This window comes from Rhinolophus sinicus, linkage group LG04 (genome assembly GCF_036562045.2).
Source record: "Rhinolophus sinicus isolate RSC01 linkage group LG04, ASM3656204v1, whole genome shotgun sequence".
NCBI classification, from domain to species: domain Eukaryota; kingdom Metazoa; phylum Chordata; class Mammalia; order Chiroptera; family Rhinolophidae; genus Rhinolophus; species Rhinolophus sinicus.
In genome coordinates, this window is record NC_133754.1 from 4,506,022 (window position 1) to 4,522,902 (window position 16,881).

A 16,881-nucleotide genomic window follows, 5' to 3' on the forward strand; every position below is an offset into this window, starting at 1 on the left:
CTTATATTGTGGTTACAGGGGCGCTTGTTTTACAATAGTTTTTAAGTCATGTATTCTACTTTATGTACTTTTCTAGACGCATGTTGTGTTTTACAATTAAAGTGAAAAAAAAACCACACAAAATAAACAAAACAAAAAACGAGTTGCTCCTGAAAAGGGCTTGTGCACTTTCCTTGCACTTTGAGCTTCCAGTGTCCTCTGTCGTCACGACATTGCTCCACTTCTGTCCACTCCCTGGGCACAGGCCCTCCTCGGACAGTGGACAGCCTCTCCCTTCTCCTCTTCCCAAGAATGGGAAAGGTTGCTTCCCTGAACCTGGTGCTCACTCGTTTTGGTCCTCACTACACTGGCCCGATAAATACAGTCCCACACATCATGTGGTGGCCTCTGGAGTACCACGAAACAGGCACGTAGAAAAGAGAAAGCTCACTTATAGGTGAGGACGAACGATGAGAAGGTGGGCCGTAGGAGCAGGCCTGCGGGGAAATCGGGTCCAAGTCAGTTTGCATGCTTGTAGCTAAGAGTGTGACTATTTCAAATGTACATTTATTAGGCCAGTGACACCGCCTTGGCAATAATTCTGCAGAGCTGCAAACGTGACACCAACTGTTTTTCTAGTCGAGAGTAATAACACGTGTTGGTGGAATGAAGGACGCCTGTGATTGACTAGCAGGGAACTGCCTAGGACATACGTGCCAGTGGGTCCGTCAGGGGAGAAAATGAGCAGGGGCAGGAAGGCTCTAGTGCAGTGAGCATGGGAGCGGCTGGGCTGTCACCGTGTCGTCAGAAAAGAAATCTGCAGAAAGGAGGGTGGACAACCTTCAGTGCATCTGAGATCAAGCGTCACCTGCACTAGTCGGATGACGGTGGTTCCGGGAAGAGCAGGTTAGAGAGACTGCAGAAGATACGTTGCAAACGCATATTTACATAAAAGAGCCGCGAGAATGAGAGCCTTCCAGAGAACGACCGGCAGGGACAGGGGAGAATCTGAGAGCGGAGTGTGGTGCTCCATAACACAACTTGCTCTTCTCTGACATTCGGCTCCAAAGTGGGGCCACCAAGGCTGGCTTCATGTTACACAAGGAGAGCTACAGCTGAAGTTTTGGAACAACGTTAGAAGGGAAAGTCGGAGAGTTGTTCACTAAAACATAAATTTCTTGTACTAAAAGGCCACCAAGCTGAGGCGGGAGCGACTTGCCAAACAAAATGACTTGGGTTTTGGAGAAGGTAAGGCACAAAATCCACCACAGCCGGGACATCCCAGCAGAACCAGCAGTAAAAGGACAGGCCTGGAAAAGGCCAGGAGCTGGAACAGGGTGACGTGACCCATCAAGGTGAGCTGTGTGAGGAACAAACACAGATACTGACAGGAGGGACCTAACGAATGCAATCTAGATTTTTGCAACACTTGCCGTAGAGTCCCTCCCCTACAGGGACCCACACCTGGACGTGGCAGTGGGAAGCAATGTGAGACTGGTCACAGGTGAGCAATTAGCTTATCGGAGCCCTCTGGGCCTTGGCAAGTCAGCCAGGCTCTGTCCGTGGTCAGGACAAGGTGGCTGGTTGGCAGTCGTGCAGAGGAAGGGCTGCCCACGAGTGAGTGGGTTCCCTCCCAGTGCCAGCAATGAAACAGAAGCTGCTTGTCAGCTTAGGAGTGGTGCTGCTCACGTTCCAGTAAGCAGCAGAGACCGCAGAGGATCAGACTTCATTCCTAGGAAACTTTTAAAGCTATTGGGGGACAAAAGTCAAACATACAAGCCTCTCCTGCAAAACAACAAATCCCCAACTGAACCAGGAAATCACCGAGGGCCCAGTCCTTCGGCTGCAGCCAAGTAACCTGTGAGGTCCCCGTTTACCGAGAAACTCACGCTGGCCATGGATAATCAGTAGTGCCTCTTACTAAGTTCGTGCGTGCTTTCATTTTGTCCTGTCTAGATCATCCTTGAGATAAATCCGTGTGCCTGGCGACATATCCAGAGGGCCTTGAGGAGCGAGTGGAAAGAATGTAGGACATGAAGTCAGAGCTGGATTCGTGTGCTTGCCGTTTGCTGGCTAGGTATTTGAGAAGTCAACCTCTCTGAGATCCACTATTGAAAAAACAATCTATAAAATAGGGCATAAAATCTAAAATGGGGGCCACTACTGCTTGTCCTCCCTGCGTGACAGGTATGCTGGGGACACTGAGTGAGATGATATCCACAGCGCTGCCTTTTTCAGCCATCAAGTGCCACAGGTGGTGTTTTGTAGCTGGTGTGTGAGGACCACTTTTTCTCTGTGTGTTTCTCACCGGGTGTCTGTCAGCCTGGTTTGGGGCCATGGAGGCTGCAGAGGCCACGGAGAGCGCGTTCTCTAGACGGGATCCAGAGGCTGTGATGGGCAGACTCCTGGTGGCTGTTGCCAGAGGTCTGATAGAGCCAGGAATTCGGACCAGCAGGTTGGGGTGGGGATGGCAGAGTGAGACACTCAGGTGTGGGCAAGGTGGGTGGAGATTGAGGGTCACAGATTGTTGGAGCTGGGAGTCGTTTTGCCTCCTGCCCCATTTTCCAGGAGAGGAAACTGAGGCCCGACTCCCAGGAAGGCACAGTGTCCCAAGGGCAAGGAAGGAAGGATACTGAGGCATGACTGATGCCCTTATTGGGGGTCTGGTTAATTTTGCTCTGCAGAACTGCTGACCACCTGGGGAAAAGTGTAGGCGTAACACAGATGGCGCTGTGTAAGGGACAAGTGACCTCACTGTCCGCTGCTCTCCCTTCGCTCTTCTATAACCAGCCTTCACCCTGCCACAAACCAGTTTCTTAAGCCATTTGTGGTCCTGTCACTTTCCCAGTTTATAAACCTTTCAGGGTTCACCCAAACCCACATGCGTTTCTTGCCTTGTAAGTCCTCCCTTGACCTGACCCCAGGCCGTCCCCACAAGTCCTCCTGGCCTCAGGGCACACTCTGTGCCTCGGAGGCGTGTGGTTCTGGGTGAGCTGACGGCCTGGGTCTGAGTCCTCGCCCTGCCTGTTGTCAGTCATGTGACTTTAGCCAAGTAATTTATCCACAAAATGGGGATAATGATTCTTCCTTCCCTGTAGGGTTCTGTGGGGTCTCCATTAAAAGTGAGAGCTATTGTTCTTTATTTTTCTTCATCTCTGGCCTTTCCTACCTGATGTCCCTTCTATCTGGTTTGTCCTTGCTCCCAAGTGTTCTCACCTTTCCCTCGCTTAATTCAGGGCTGTAAATTCAGGTCCCAGGCCATAACATAAACCCGTGGGTGGCCAGGCTGAGGTGAGGCAGTGGGAGTGGGGAGGCCTTTGGTGACCTGGGGAGCGAGGGCCCGTCCCCAGGGGAGCTGCCACTATTGAGTTGCATGCACTGTCTCCATGGAGGAATGTTGCCACACTTTTCATGTGTGTTTTCCAGAGAAGATAAAAATCTGAAATTTCTGTGACATATCCTGAGTTTTAAATGTCGAGAAGGAATTATTATTATTATTATTATTTAAATACCATGAACTGCTAAACGACTTCTCCTTTTCCATCACTCCTCAGCTTCCTCAAGAAAGCCTTCTTCTGGCCCCTCAAGACCTAGTAACCCCCCTCCACCGTGGTCGCGTGGCCCCCAGCACCCTGTACTTAGCAGTGTTTCACAATACGGTTGTAATTAGGCCATTCATTATATAATCGGGTTTTCTTGCCCTGCTCTGCTTCTTGAATGTAAAGTCATGAGGTCAAGGGCTGTGCTTTCCTGGCTCTTTCCCCGTTCCCAGGGCCAGGCCTGCACAGAGCAGCTGTTAACTAAATATTTGCTGCATCAGTGAACATCCTCCAACTATCTCGATGTCTAAATACCTCGCTGGGTTCTGGTCTCGCTGATTGAAGGACCTGAGTCACCATGTCATTTTGACATCATTCTGTCTTCACAAAAAGACCATTTGTATCAGATAAATGTGGGCGACTCATTTTTTTTTCTTTCTGATAGAGACAACAAGTGTTAAAAGAATGTATCACATCTTGATTTCCTCCAGTGACCACATGACTCTCGTTCCCTCAGCTCACGTGTGCCTCCATTTCCCCGTGTGCGGAATGAGCTTTAACGGCCTTTCCAGAAAAGAGGGTGAACTGGTAGGTTTGTGCAGACGGGATTTCTGTGTTGTGAAAGGACAGAGGACAGCAGCCTTGTGTGGGAGTGTCCGAGCTAACCCCAGCTTACAGGGTGTCCCATGAGGTCAGCTAGTGATTCTCTATGAATGACCAGGAAGTTGAGCTGCTCCTGCATATCCTTGGAGAGGCTTTGTTTTCGATGCTTTGAATGGGATGCTCGTAATCAGATTTAGGCGTAATAGACTGAAAATAACTCTCCATGTTGCCATAGTGGCTTTCAAATCTGTTTGCGTTTTGCTCGGCTACTCAGTACAAACACACACATGCAGACATGACTGAAATCACAGCAGGTAACACAGCATGGACACTTATACGCTGCACACTTTGGTGGAATAGAAGTATTCCTTAAAAAAACAGGGTCGCCACTCTCTAAATTGATTGCCCTACCTCTCTAATGGGTTCCAATTGGAAACATTAAGAACTCTGCACTAGAGTGCTTGCATACCCGGTTTTCAGGTGGGGAAACTGAAGCATAATTGGAGTACATTAGGCATATCTGTCTGATAGAGTGACGGCTTGGAGAAAAGCACACCTGACTCTGTCAGAGTTTCAGAGCAGCTGTGTGCTTTTGGAGTCTGCCACAGCCTGCTCATTTGCAGGTGTGAGAATGTGTGACTTGCTCAAGGTCACTGAGTGAGCCACAGGGCTGGGATAAAACATGTCCCCCAATTCCTCCTGAAGGTCCCACCTTCTCTTACATCAGGGACACTGCTGCTTTGACCCCGAGGCACCGACCGAGTGCTGCCACCGATGCACTGGGGAGATTGCCCACCCTGGAGAACATGAATGGTTTTCTCAAGGGAGGCCTCAGGTGGCCTGTGGGTCCCTGAGTGCCTGCACACGGGTGAGTCAAAAGCACCAGTGAGCTGGCTTTGTAGAAGGGGAAGGAGGCACTTGCTTGCAGCAGGGCACCTGGGGGGCCCCACCCGGTGACCTGGGGGGAGATGGGGCTGGCAGCCTGCACCCCTCTCTGCTGGATAGGAAGCTGGCCTCTCTAGTCTTACAGATGGAGGAGGCAGTCCCCTTCCTCAGAGGGTATTTTCTAGATGCCCAACACCTGGTGGGGCTGGGCGGTGCTGGCAGCTGCCTGGGACTGGCCTCATCCCTGCCAGGTGCAGAGGGCATAGAGCCCGAGGGTCAGACGGGAGCGAGATATGAGCCCGTCCTTCCTGCAGCTGGGTGGCCCCAGGGTGTCAGCCTGGGATGCTCCTGACAGGCTCATTTGTAGCCAGTTGGGGGACAGAGCAGACCGCCAGGCTCAGCAGGCTGCCCGCTGCCTTCTGCCCACAGCAGGCCACTCAGCCACTCAGCCTCAGGAGGCTTCCTGGTGCCCCACCCTCAGAACAGCAGCACAGAGAAGCAGCTGCCCTCACAGCTCACTTAGCCCCAGAGTTCCCAGCCCCAGGGCGAGAGTGCCTCAGCAGGTCCCCAAGCTCACCTGGGGCCACCTGGGAGAGGAGTAGGCAGAGAGGCAGCAGCAGCAGGTAGAGGACCCTCATGGTGGCTGCCAGGCTGGGCCGCGATGGCAGCACAGGGAGCAGAGGCTGCTGGGAGGCTGAGCTGGCAGGTTTCCGGAGGCTGAGGTGCCACTGTATTTATAGGGCTAGGGGATTGCACAATCACGCAGATGGATCTGCAGGGCGGAGTTGCGGCCCTCAGAGTGAAATTCCAATACAGAGCCCGGTGTGTCATTTGCCCTGAGAAGTCTGCGAGTCATGTGGACCCACTTTCCTCCGTCCAGCTGCAGCTGGATTTAGTTCTCAGCCTGGAAACCTGGAGTCGGCTCCTCCTGCCAGCTCCTTGGTTTTGTTTTCTTTTCCAGTCTGAGTCGTTCTGAAGGAGTTACTGGAAAAGGGGGCTCATGCTGGGCCCCTTTGGGTGGCATGGCTCAGACAGCCCCTGGAGAAGTGGCCTCATGGCAGCAGGGAGCCAGGTGGCCGCCCAGTTCGCCCAGACAAAAGCAGCCAGTCATTTTCTTTAGTGGAACTGTGGTCCCCTCAAGAGGGCCTCAAAAGTCCCCCTCTCTCTTTATGAAAGCTGAGTGGGCTGTATGTCGTTTCGCCTGCAGGAATGGAGTTTTTTCAGGCCAGGGCTGTTTTCTCAATTACCACTTCTCCTTGATTGGCCAACACCAGCTTTTCTTGTTTTTGTTTTTTGTTTTGTTTGTTTTTTTCTTAATTAGTATGTCTCTCAATCTTTTTAAATCTATGGGCCTCTTCTATCACTTTTTTTTTTTTTAAATCAATACTATATTTTTTTAGAGCAGTTTTAGAATCACAGCAGCATTTAGGGGAAGGTACAGAGATTTCCCATAAACCCCCTGCCCTGCCATATGCACAGCCTCCCCACCAGATGGGACTTTTTTTTTTTACTGATGAACCTGCATTGATATGTTATCATCACCCAGAGTCCATAGTTAACCTTAGGGTTCACTCTGGGTGCCGTACATTCTTTAGATAAATAATGTTTAGATAAATTTATAGTGACATGTAGCCACCCTTCTAGTGTCATACAGAGTAGTGTCACTTCCCTAAAATCCCTCTGTGCTCCTATGCATCCCTCCCCCTGATCCTGGCAACCACTGATTTTTTTACTGTCTCCATAGTTTTGCCTTTCCCAGAAAGTCTTATAGTTGGAATCATACAGTAAGAAGCCTTTTCAGATGGGCTTCTTTCACTTAGTCATATACATGTAAGGTTTCACCATGTCTTTTCATGGCTTGGTAGCTCATTTCTTTTTAGTGTTGAAAATAACCTATGGTGTGGATAAACCCGTTTGTTTATCCATCACCTATTGAAGGCCATGTTTGTTGCTTCCAAGTTTTGCCAGTGATGACTAAAGCTGCTACAAACATCCGTGTGCAGGTTTTTATGTGGACATAAGTTTTCAACTCCTTGGGTAAATATCAAGGAACGTGATTCCTGGATTGTATGGTTAGAGTATGTTTAGTTTGTAAGAAACCGCCACACTGTCTTCCAATGTGGCCACACCGTTTTGCATCCCCACCAACGATGAGTGAGAGCTCCTGCTGCTCCAGGTCCTCACCAGCATTGTGTGGTCAGTGCTCTGGACTTCAGCCATTCTCTTAGGTCTGTAGAGGTGTCTCGTTGCTGTTGTAATTTGCATGCCCCCTAGAAGTCAGGCGGCCTGGGTTCCACACTGGGATGAGTCTCCACCTGAACCATCCCAGGATTAGAATCTCAGTCTTCCAACTGTCAAACTGGGGTGTTAGCTAATATCTACAGATCTTTTAAGTTTTCATCGATTGTACAGAGTTGATTAATTCTAAAAATATTTTATTTATCATTAATTTTCATTGTAATTCTGTAAGCAGCTTTCCTCATATCTTGGTTTTTATTTGTAAGTGACAGAAGCAGCTCTGCTGACTAAATAAGAGGGGACTTTCATAAGAGGATATTAAGAGGCAGATCACAGGATCAGTGGGAGAACCTGCATGCAGCTCCGCTTCCAGGAACAATGTCCAACCTACACTACAGAGCTGGGCTGACGAGGGCCTCTGCGCTGTGGCCACAGTGCGTGAGACAGCAGGCATTGTGTGTGCTTCCCTGCACTTGTCACCACCAGCAGAGTGCAGGTACCTAACCTGCGCCTTCCCAATAGTCCCACTGCACCCCTGCCAGAGAGAAAGACAGAGAGAGACACAGAAAGAGTTAGAGAGACAGAGAGTGCATGGAGCAGGATACCCTCTTCTCTGCCCTTCTCACCCTGAGCCCCAGCCCTTGGTTCCACTTGCCCAGGTCCAAGTCCCACATGCCATGTCCACTTGGCAGAGCCTTGGTCACAGGCAGAGCTGCAAGGGAGTCTGGGAGAGCAAGGATGTCATATACTCAGCACCACTGGAGGGTCATTTTTGCCTCCTGCTAAGCTCTGAAATTGGAGAATTCCCCAAACACTCAAAGGGGTTAAGATGGGTAGATAAATAAATGCAAGAGTTTATTACATTCCAATTCATTAATTCTTTCAGTCACAGATCCAAGTGTATTTATTTTGTTCCTATTATGTACCAGGTGATCTGTGAGGAATAGCTTTATGGTGGCTTCCCTCAGAAGTCTAGGCGAGGAGATAGATGAGCAGACAGAGAGTTAGGATGACACTTGACAGGTGCTCTGATGGGACATGTGGGCACCATACCTGATCTGTTTCAGGCATGTCATGGGCCAAGGCCAATATTTGAGATGTGTAGGTATATTTAGGCTTTTAAATGTTATATTGAACAGTTTTGGTTTCCTCCTGAGACAGTGGGAGGCTTTGGAAGATGGGAACCAGAAGAAATGAATGAAGCAGTTGCCATTTTAGAAATAGTCTGAGGGAAGTGTGGAATACGGTTGGACAGGGACAGACTAGACCTGAGAAGAGGAGGCAAGAGAGCTTGGGGGAGTAATTAGGGTCTTAACCAAGGTCATGAAGGGGACATGAAAGCAGACGTGGCTTCAAGGGATATCAGGAAGCCAAAGTCAACCAGACACAGTGGTAGACAGACTGGCTAGATTTCTGGCTCGCGTGAGGTAACAGGTCATGTCACAGACGAGCGACGGTAGCTAGGAGGAGAGATTCGGGAAATAGTGATGCGCTGCATAAACGTTTGACAGTAAGGAGTGTCTCACTCTGGGTTTCCCCAGAAGAAAAGTGTGAGGCAAGAATTTGAGTGAACATGGCGAACTGAGAGGTATAAAGAACATAAGTAAGTGAGGGGAGAAGTGACATGGGGGAGGGAGGACAGCCAATAAAAGGTGTGACACTGAGGCCGCAGGTGACGGCTGGAGCTGAATTCCATGTGGAATCTTGGGAACAGAATTACCCAGGCCCAGGGAAGACGGAGCTGGGGTAATGGTACCCACACCCGGCACCCAGTGGGTACAAGCCGCTCCTGCAGGAGGCTGGTTTTGCCCCCACATTTATGCAGACAAACGGTGGTGTTGCCTTAGGATGCACTGGCGGCTTCAGAACTCAGCAGCTTAGGTGGCTTGGCTGAAACCATGGCAGTGAATGAACACATCTAGGGAAAAGGGGTATTTTTTTTTTAATCCCAGAGAATGCCAGCATTTGAGGGAGGAGGAAAGAAAACCATGAGAGACAGGGCAGAAGTCCGGGGAGGAAACATTTCTGTGAAATGCAGAAAATTTCATTTCGGGAAAAAGCGTTCCAAATGTGTCCATTGGGTTTTATGTCTGGTGGCATTGTGGGAGCAGGCCCCGACTTCTGTGGGCTAAGGAGGAAGTAGCTGGTGAAGACATGGTGTAAGGCCCTGGGTCCCAGTTTGGACACTGCCAGTTAGGCCAGAGAAAGAGGAATAGCGACACAAACACGCAAGGTGAAGGGAAGCATTTTGACTTTAAGATGGGACAGGATTCTCCGTAACTGAGGGAAAGAGGTAACATATCAGGGTGAAGGTGAAGATCCTGTGGAGTGGCCGGCAGTGGGCAGGGGTCCCTGACAGGGACAGCTGATGGCGATTGGGCTTGGATGAGGGATCTGATGTGAGCAGGGAGAAGAGGTGGCTGAGGGACAGTGGCATTACCTCTCTGGGTGGCTGAGGGGGTGTATTGAACATGTGCTGGCTGGCATCAACGCCCCAGCTGAGCCCAGTAACATTTTCCAGGTGCACTTGGGTCTACGTAGCAATAGCCAGATCTTTAGGATGCTGGCCCTGCCTGAGTAGGCCCTGAAATTCCAGCCTTGTCCCCGTGTCACCAGCTGGACTCCCACAGAGTCCATTTTCCTCTCCACCCTGACTGGGAGTTTCTTTATTTCAGGGACCTGAGGATTTAATTTCCGTTCTTCACTCTTGTCCCTGTATTAATATTTCTTTAGGTACGTCCCCCGTCCTGCTATGTGTGTATGGTGGTGGTGGGACAGGACTGAAGCTGCATTGCCGTGAGAGCACGTCTATGCCCAGAAGCCCCCAGCAGAGGCGCCCCAGTGAGCTGTAGATCCGGGAGGGGACACTGGAGGGGGGAGAGCAGCTCCCCACCGTGCCTGGACCAGCACTGCCCTAAGAAACACTAGGGAAATGGAGCTTTTTCCCTATTGCTGGGGGTGAGAAGTCACAGACAGCAGAGTGGGGAGCCCCTTGGCTTTGTCTTGGGGGCAGTGCTGGCCGTGGGGACGAATGGGTGTGCAGGAGAGGCAGAGGGATAGACAGCATGCAAATGTGTCTGTGTTTGCACCAGCCTCTGACTTCCTGTTTCCCTTTTCTCATCACCACCAGGAAACTCCAGGCCAAGGTCAAGGCTTTTCTGGGGAGGCCCAGCCCTGCTGGTATCTCTCCCATCTGTCCTCTGTTGAGAGCAAGGTGGCTCTGGCACCTGTGGCCTGGGACAATGCCTCTTGGCTTCAGTTTCCCCATTTGTGAAATAGGGATATTGGAACAGTGCTCCCCGGGTCAAGGGAGCTGGCATTTGTGGTCCTTGCACAGACTGGTGGAGGGATTGGCAGTGAACTTGCATTGTCCCTGAGGAGTGCAGTGGGAATAAGAACAGCTACAGTTATGGCCTGCTCCCAGGGGCCCATCCACGCCCCTTACATGAATAGTTAACTTGGATCATTCCTCTTCAGAGGTACCCTGATTGCATTTCAGTGATGCTCATGGCATAAGGACCACACAGCATGGCAGGAGTAAAGAATAAGCCTGCTCTTTGGGGCCCACAGCTCCTGTGCGTAGCTGCGTTCATGGCCCCAGCTGCCCCCTTCGAGAAGCCCTCCCTGACCACTACTTCTCGTCCTAACAGTGCTGGGTACCTCTGAGTGGCTGTATCACACCCTCCTTCCCCTCACAATGACTGTCCTGTGCTTCTGGGGGAGGAGCTGAGCGGGGAGCCCCATCACCTTGCCCCCCAGGAGGGCCTCGTGTCCTGGATGGATAACCAGTCACTGTTTGGGAGAAGTGAACGAATGGAAGGGTGTTGCTATGGAGTGAATTGTGTCCCTTCCCAAATACATGTGCTGAAGCCCTGACCCCACATTGTGCCTGCATTGGAGATGGGGCGTAAAGAGGTGATTAAGGTTAAATGAGGTCATGGGGCGGGGCCTGAGCCCATAGGGAAGAGAGAGAGCGCTCTCTGCCCCTGTGAGGACACACAGACCATCTGCAAGCCAGGAAGAGGGCTCTCACCAAAAACCAAACCTGCCAGCTCCCTGATCTGGGGCTCCCAGCCTCCAGAACTGTGAGACATAAACTCTGTTGTCGAAGCCCCCAGTCTGTGGTATTCTGTTAACCGCAGCCATAGCTGATTAGTACAAGTGTGGTGCACACTTTGGCTAATGCTTCATGTCCTCCAGGACACCATAACTCCTGGGACTCCATCCCGGCAGCACCCCCAACGCCTGTCACCCCACCTTCTGGCACCTGTATGATGTCCCCTCTCTAGGATAGTGCAGCCCACATTTGCACCCTAATAACAGCTCCCATACTGTTCTGCTGTGTTGGAAAACAGACTCAAGGCTGCATGTTTACAGTGTGGGGCCACATGTAGACGGCAACCCCTCTATTCCTTATTGCGTCTGGACCATGGTGACCATAGCACATTTTACCACAGGAAAGCATGTATCAGTTGCGCATTCACATGTGTAAATGCAGGGGGGAAAAGCCTAGAGCTTAAAAAGAACAAAACCCTATCTTAACAATATTTACCTCTGAGAAAGGGAAGGGGGCGTGGAGCAGCAGGCTGGGAAGAAATCTTACCTGTATCCATTTGGTACATTTTTATTCTATTTGATTATTTGGCTCGTGGATGGTACGTTTTGCTTTGAGGCCGGCTGTGTCCCAGAAACAGTAAGCACAGTGTCCAACACTTTTCCTCATGTTCTCACTCACAACCAGCCCTTGACCGTCTGTCGAGGTCACGTCCTTGGCCAGCTGGTCTCTAGGACACATCATACAGGACACATAGCCAGCACTGCCCCGAGGCAGGAGCTCTTTCTGTCAGGTGTTTATTGGAGCTGAGACCTGGGCACAGAGGTGAGGGAAGGCTGGGGTGGGGAGGGAGGTAATGGGTAGCACCTGCCTCTGGCCCCACCTGCTAAAGTTCAAACGAGACACATTCCTTTCATCGCTGGGTTGAGCCAGTTTCAGGCCTAAATCAGGTACTCCTCCAAGTGTCAGCTCTCCATGTTGGGGCTGGCTCCTCCATGCCAGGAAGAAGGAGAATGAAGGGCATAGCCTGACCTGGCACCTCCTGGGGCCAGCCAGGTACCACGGGGGGCACTTTCATGTCTGTGCACGAATCCAGATCCCAGAACCAGGAGAGGCAACCAAGGGAGCTGAAATCAGCCCCTGACCTAGACAGACTGGATTTCAACTCTGTGCCTCCACCTAGAGGCAGGGTCGCCTTGGATGTGGCATTTAGCAGCCCTTCTGTTAAGTAGGTAAGACAAGGGGTCCAATGTTGATTGAATTTCCCCACACTTCCTCTGCCCCCAGCCTAGAAAGTAATTGACAGGAGGGGCGGGTCCAGTAAGTTCTTAGCGCTCTCGTTTCTATTCTTCTTCATACCACGAGAGCATCCTTATCCCCATTTTCCTAGCGGACACACTCAGATTGGCAGAGAGTACTGCATCCAGAATGGGACCAGGGCCCCCCGGGGGCAGTGACCGCCATCCCCAGTGACCTCAGAGCCCCGGAGACGCGCGCAGGCGGAAACCCTCGCGCGAGAGCCCTTGTCTTACAGCGCTTCCCTGCTGTTGGTTTTGTTTACAAAATCAGTGCACATGCTGTAAAAAACCAAAACAATACTGACATGTGTCAATGCAAAATGAAAGTTGCCTTGAGGTCTACTTCCCCGGGGGCAGGAATCACTGACACTGGGTTTCTCCCAGTCATGCCGTTTCCCTCTACACCCGCGGAGGAATCTCCTCTCGTAGGTCCCTGTCCACACGTTTCTACCAAGAGAACATACTGTGACACAGCTGTGCAGCTGCTTCCCTTCCACTTTGCATTTGGGCATCTCTCAATACCATTGGATGGACTTTATTTTGGTAATGCGTTTATGGTATGTCTGTATCCCATCTACAATTGGATACTTTTGAAAAATTATTTATTTGTGAAAGTCGTGGTAAGATATACATAGCATAAAACTCACCAATTTAACCATCTTTAAATGTACAGTTCTGTGGCATTGAGTACATTTGCATGGTTGCTTGGTGGTCACCACCATCCGTCTCCAGAACTCTTTCCATCTTTCCAAAGGGAAACTCTGTGCCCAGTAAATGCCTGCACATTCTGACCCCAGCCCTGGCCACCACCATTCTGCTTTCTGTCTCTATGAATCTGACAACTCTAAGGACTTCATATATGTGGAATCACACAGTATTTGTCCTTTTGTGACAGGATTACTTCACTTCGCATAATTCTAGGTTCATCCATGTTTGTGGCACGTGCTAGAATTTCCCTTTTTAAGGCTGAATAATACTTCAGTGCACTTCGAAGGCACACACGATCAGTAGTAATTCTAATTCAGAAAAGTCTCTAATGAGCAACCTTCCTCTCTTCTCTCCATTCGCACCCTCTTTCTCTACCGAGGAGGTCCCGCCTCACACGGTGCAGACGTGAATGCATGCTCTGAACTTCCGCCCCACCTCCCTGGTCATCCTCCCCTGTGTTCCAGTGCCTCTGATTTCTTTGCCAGAGCTGAATGTTGGGCAGTGTCCCTCACCAGAATATAAACAGAGTGAAGGTAACATTTATAGTCATGACCAATTTTCTCCCCTCGGGCAGCTGCAAGCCACGTTCTGACACGCGGGGCTGAGGGCAGAGCCTGCTGGGGAAGTTGTGTGTCCAGCATGAATATCAGCTTTTCAGTTATGCCCAGAATTGCACATTACTGTAGCCTCATGATCTATGAGCTGGAAGGTGAAACCGAGGGTTCTTATGACTTTGATTACATTTAGTTTTAAATCCTAGCTCTAGAAATTCGCTCCCTCCCTACCTCAGAGACCTAGCCTTTCCCCTTGGTAATCAGTAACCAGGAGACAGCAGACAACAGTCGCCCGAACCTGACTAATGGTCACACGGTGGGGACCTCTGGCGGGATAAAGATACATCTTGACCTAAGTTACGGTTGAGCTCCTGAGCCCTGAGGTGGAACGACCCCCTGGCTACTTTCCCATGAGACCGGATAGAGGGACACTGGAGCAGACCTCAGAGCTGTCCTTAAGACCTGCAGAAGTGATTCATTACCCTCACCTCGCCTCCGGCCCATCAGCTCCTAGCACAACCCTGACCCCCTAAGCCACGGTGTCTTGTGACTTTACCCCATAGAATCTGCACCCTACACGCCATTGGAGAGTTTTCTTGTTTTTCTTTTTGAGCATAGGCTCTCCATCTCTGAATCGGTCAATTCAATATTAAACTATTTTTCTTTGCTCGTGCATTTCTTTGGGCCAGTGCTTGCAGGCAGGGGGATCCAAAGAAAAATATTGGGGTTGTGGTAGCAAAGGGATGTCAGCACTTACTCCAGAGAGTTTCCGCGTTTCATGGAGACTTGGGGATTCTACCAAGTACCGACAAGACGTGGGCAGGACGCTGGTCCTGACCCCACTTCCAACAGCAGCCCAGAGACGTCCGTTCTGTACGTCAGGCTTCAGCTTTTGTTTGAGGAAGGGCTTCTGGGAGTTAGGAAAGTAGACAAACCAAATCTAGCTCCACATAATCAGCTCTTTTGCAGATACAGCAACTCAATGCAGAGAGTGAAGTCATGCATTCAAAGTCACAGGACAAAAGGCAAAAGGGGACAATTGGTTTTGCTGACTTTGCATCTCTCCTGCACGAGGATTTGGCCTCTCCCATCTGCGTAGGGTGGACGGTACTGCCCAGAGAGTCCATACAGGTTTCTTTCACCCTCGAGCTTGGCCTTTCTTTCCTAGAAGTTCAGAATCTGAGCAGACATGGGACTCTCTGAGGTCCTTTACTTATGGGGACCTGCTTTTGTTTCTTAAGACCGTGAACTATACCTGCCCGTTGCTAAATGCCTGTTGGGTTGAGTTTTAGTGTTAAGAGTGTTGAAAACAAAGACAATTGGAAGCATTCCAGAAACTCAGGGGGGATGATTCACTCATCCGATTCCTTCTGCGTGTGGAGTGAAGGGTTTGCTAGACCCTAAAGAGGTCAAACCAGTTTGGTGTGGGCAACTATCAATTCCCATCAGAAATCCCCCCAAACCACTTCCTGCTGTCACCAGCTCTTCCCATGGCTAATTTGTTCACCGACTTTCCAGAAACGAGAATATCTAACGCTATCAGGAGTCTGGAACCGTCAAAGTCATCTAGATCTGGGAAAGCCTGAGCTGCCGCCGGAAGGAGGCAGGATGGTTTGACGGGAAACCTCTGAGTAAAGGAGTGGGAGGCGCTGGCTGACTCAGGCCATAGGCACCCCTGGGGGGTAGGACCTCAGATAGGTTACAGGCTACTGCCATCCTCACTTCCCATCTAGTGAAAGAACAGGATGAATTTCATGGATTTTTGAAAGGACCAGTTTCCAAACTGGGCCCCCCATCAGAATCACCTGGGGCACCTTTACAAAGTAGCCTCTGAATCAGAATTGCCAGGAGTGAGGTGCTGGGTTCTGTCTTTTTAACCGCTGCCTCCCCCTTCCCCCGCCCCCGCAAGTGGCCACAACTCACAATGCCCTGTGCTCTGAGCTGTAACACATCTTGTGTGTTTCTTAGATTCATCAACGTACTTTTTTCATTTTTGCGTTTTGAGGTTGGCCATTGATAACAAGAATATAAAATACTATAAAATGATAAATTATAATGATGATGATAATTAATGTGATTATTCTCCCCCGCCCCCCCCGGAAAAGTGGATAAAGGATTGTGACACGTGCATTCGGTGGTATTTTTACATTAAGGAAATACCTCATCTCACTTCCGTTTCTATAGCAGCCTTAGGAAGCCTTTTGATCATTATTTACCCTTCTTCACAGAAGAAGCAGGCTCAAGCAGGATAGGCAGGTCATTCTTTGCTTTATTTATTCAACCAATATTAGCACTAAGCATCTTCCCTATGAGAGGTGCTGGGCTTAGTTTGGGGGTGCAAAGGGAAATAGGGGCCTGATTGCTGTGTCAAGGAGCTCACAGGCTCGGGGGACAGAGCAGGGCTGCAGCTGGATCGAACGGTGGCCCCAGAAGCACCCGGTGTAGCTGCAGGGAAAGTGATCAGCTCTGATTGGGGGGGCGGTGAGGAGTGGGTCCATCCCCCCTTCCCACTGTGCTTTATATCACAACTCCACACACATCCCAGGACTCAGCAGAGTCAACGCCATGGAGAGAGAAGGGTTTAGACTCTGATACGATCTGCATGTCACTACTTCATGCACCCAATAATCCGCTTGGAGGGCTTCCTGTCGATGCTGAGCCTGGCACTCCCCCACACCCCCAAATGGACAGCATGGATACGCACTCTCGTTCTTAGCGTGGCATGCAAATATTAAATCATTCTGCAAGTATTCAGTTCACCGGAAGAGGAGCACATGTGGAAGCATCCGTGTGAGACAAGGGCCCACAACCTCATTTGGGTGCGAGTTTAGTCCCTTCATGGCTTGGGATTTTGAGGCTGAGATTGAAAGGGTGAGCACACGTTGTTCAGCGAAAAGAGTGGCTGAGCGTGTTCTAAGCAGAGGGAGCAGAACCATTCCAGGCATTCCATTTAAGGGACAGACGGAAGTACATTACTGCTGAAGCTCAAAGATGACAGGAGAGCATAGCAGGTCAGGAGGGCT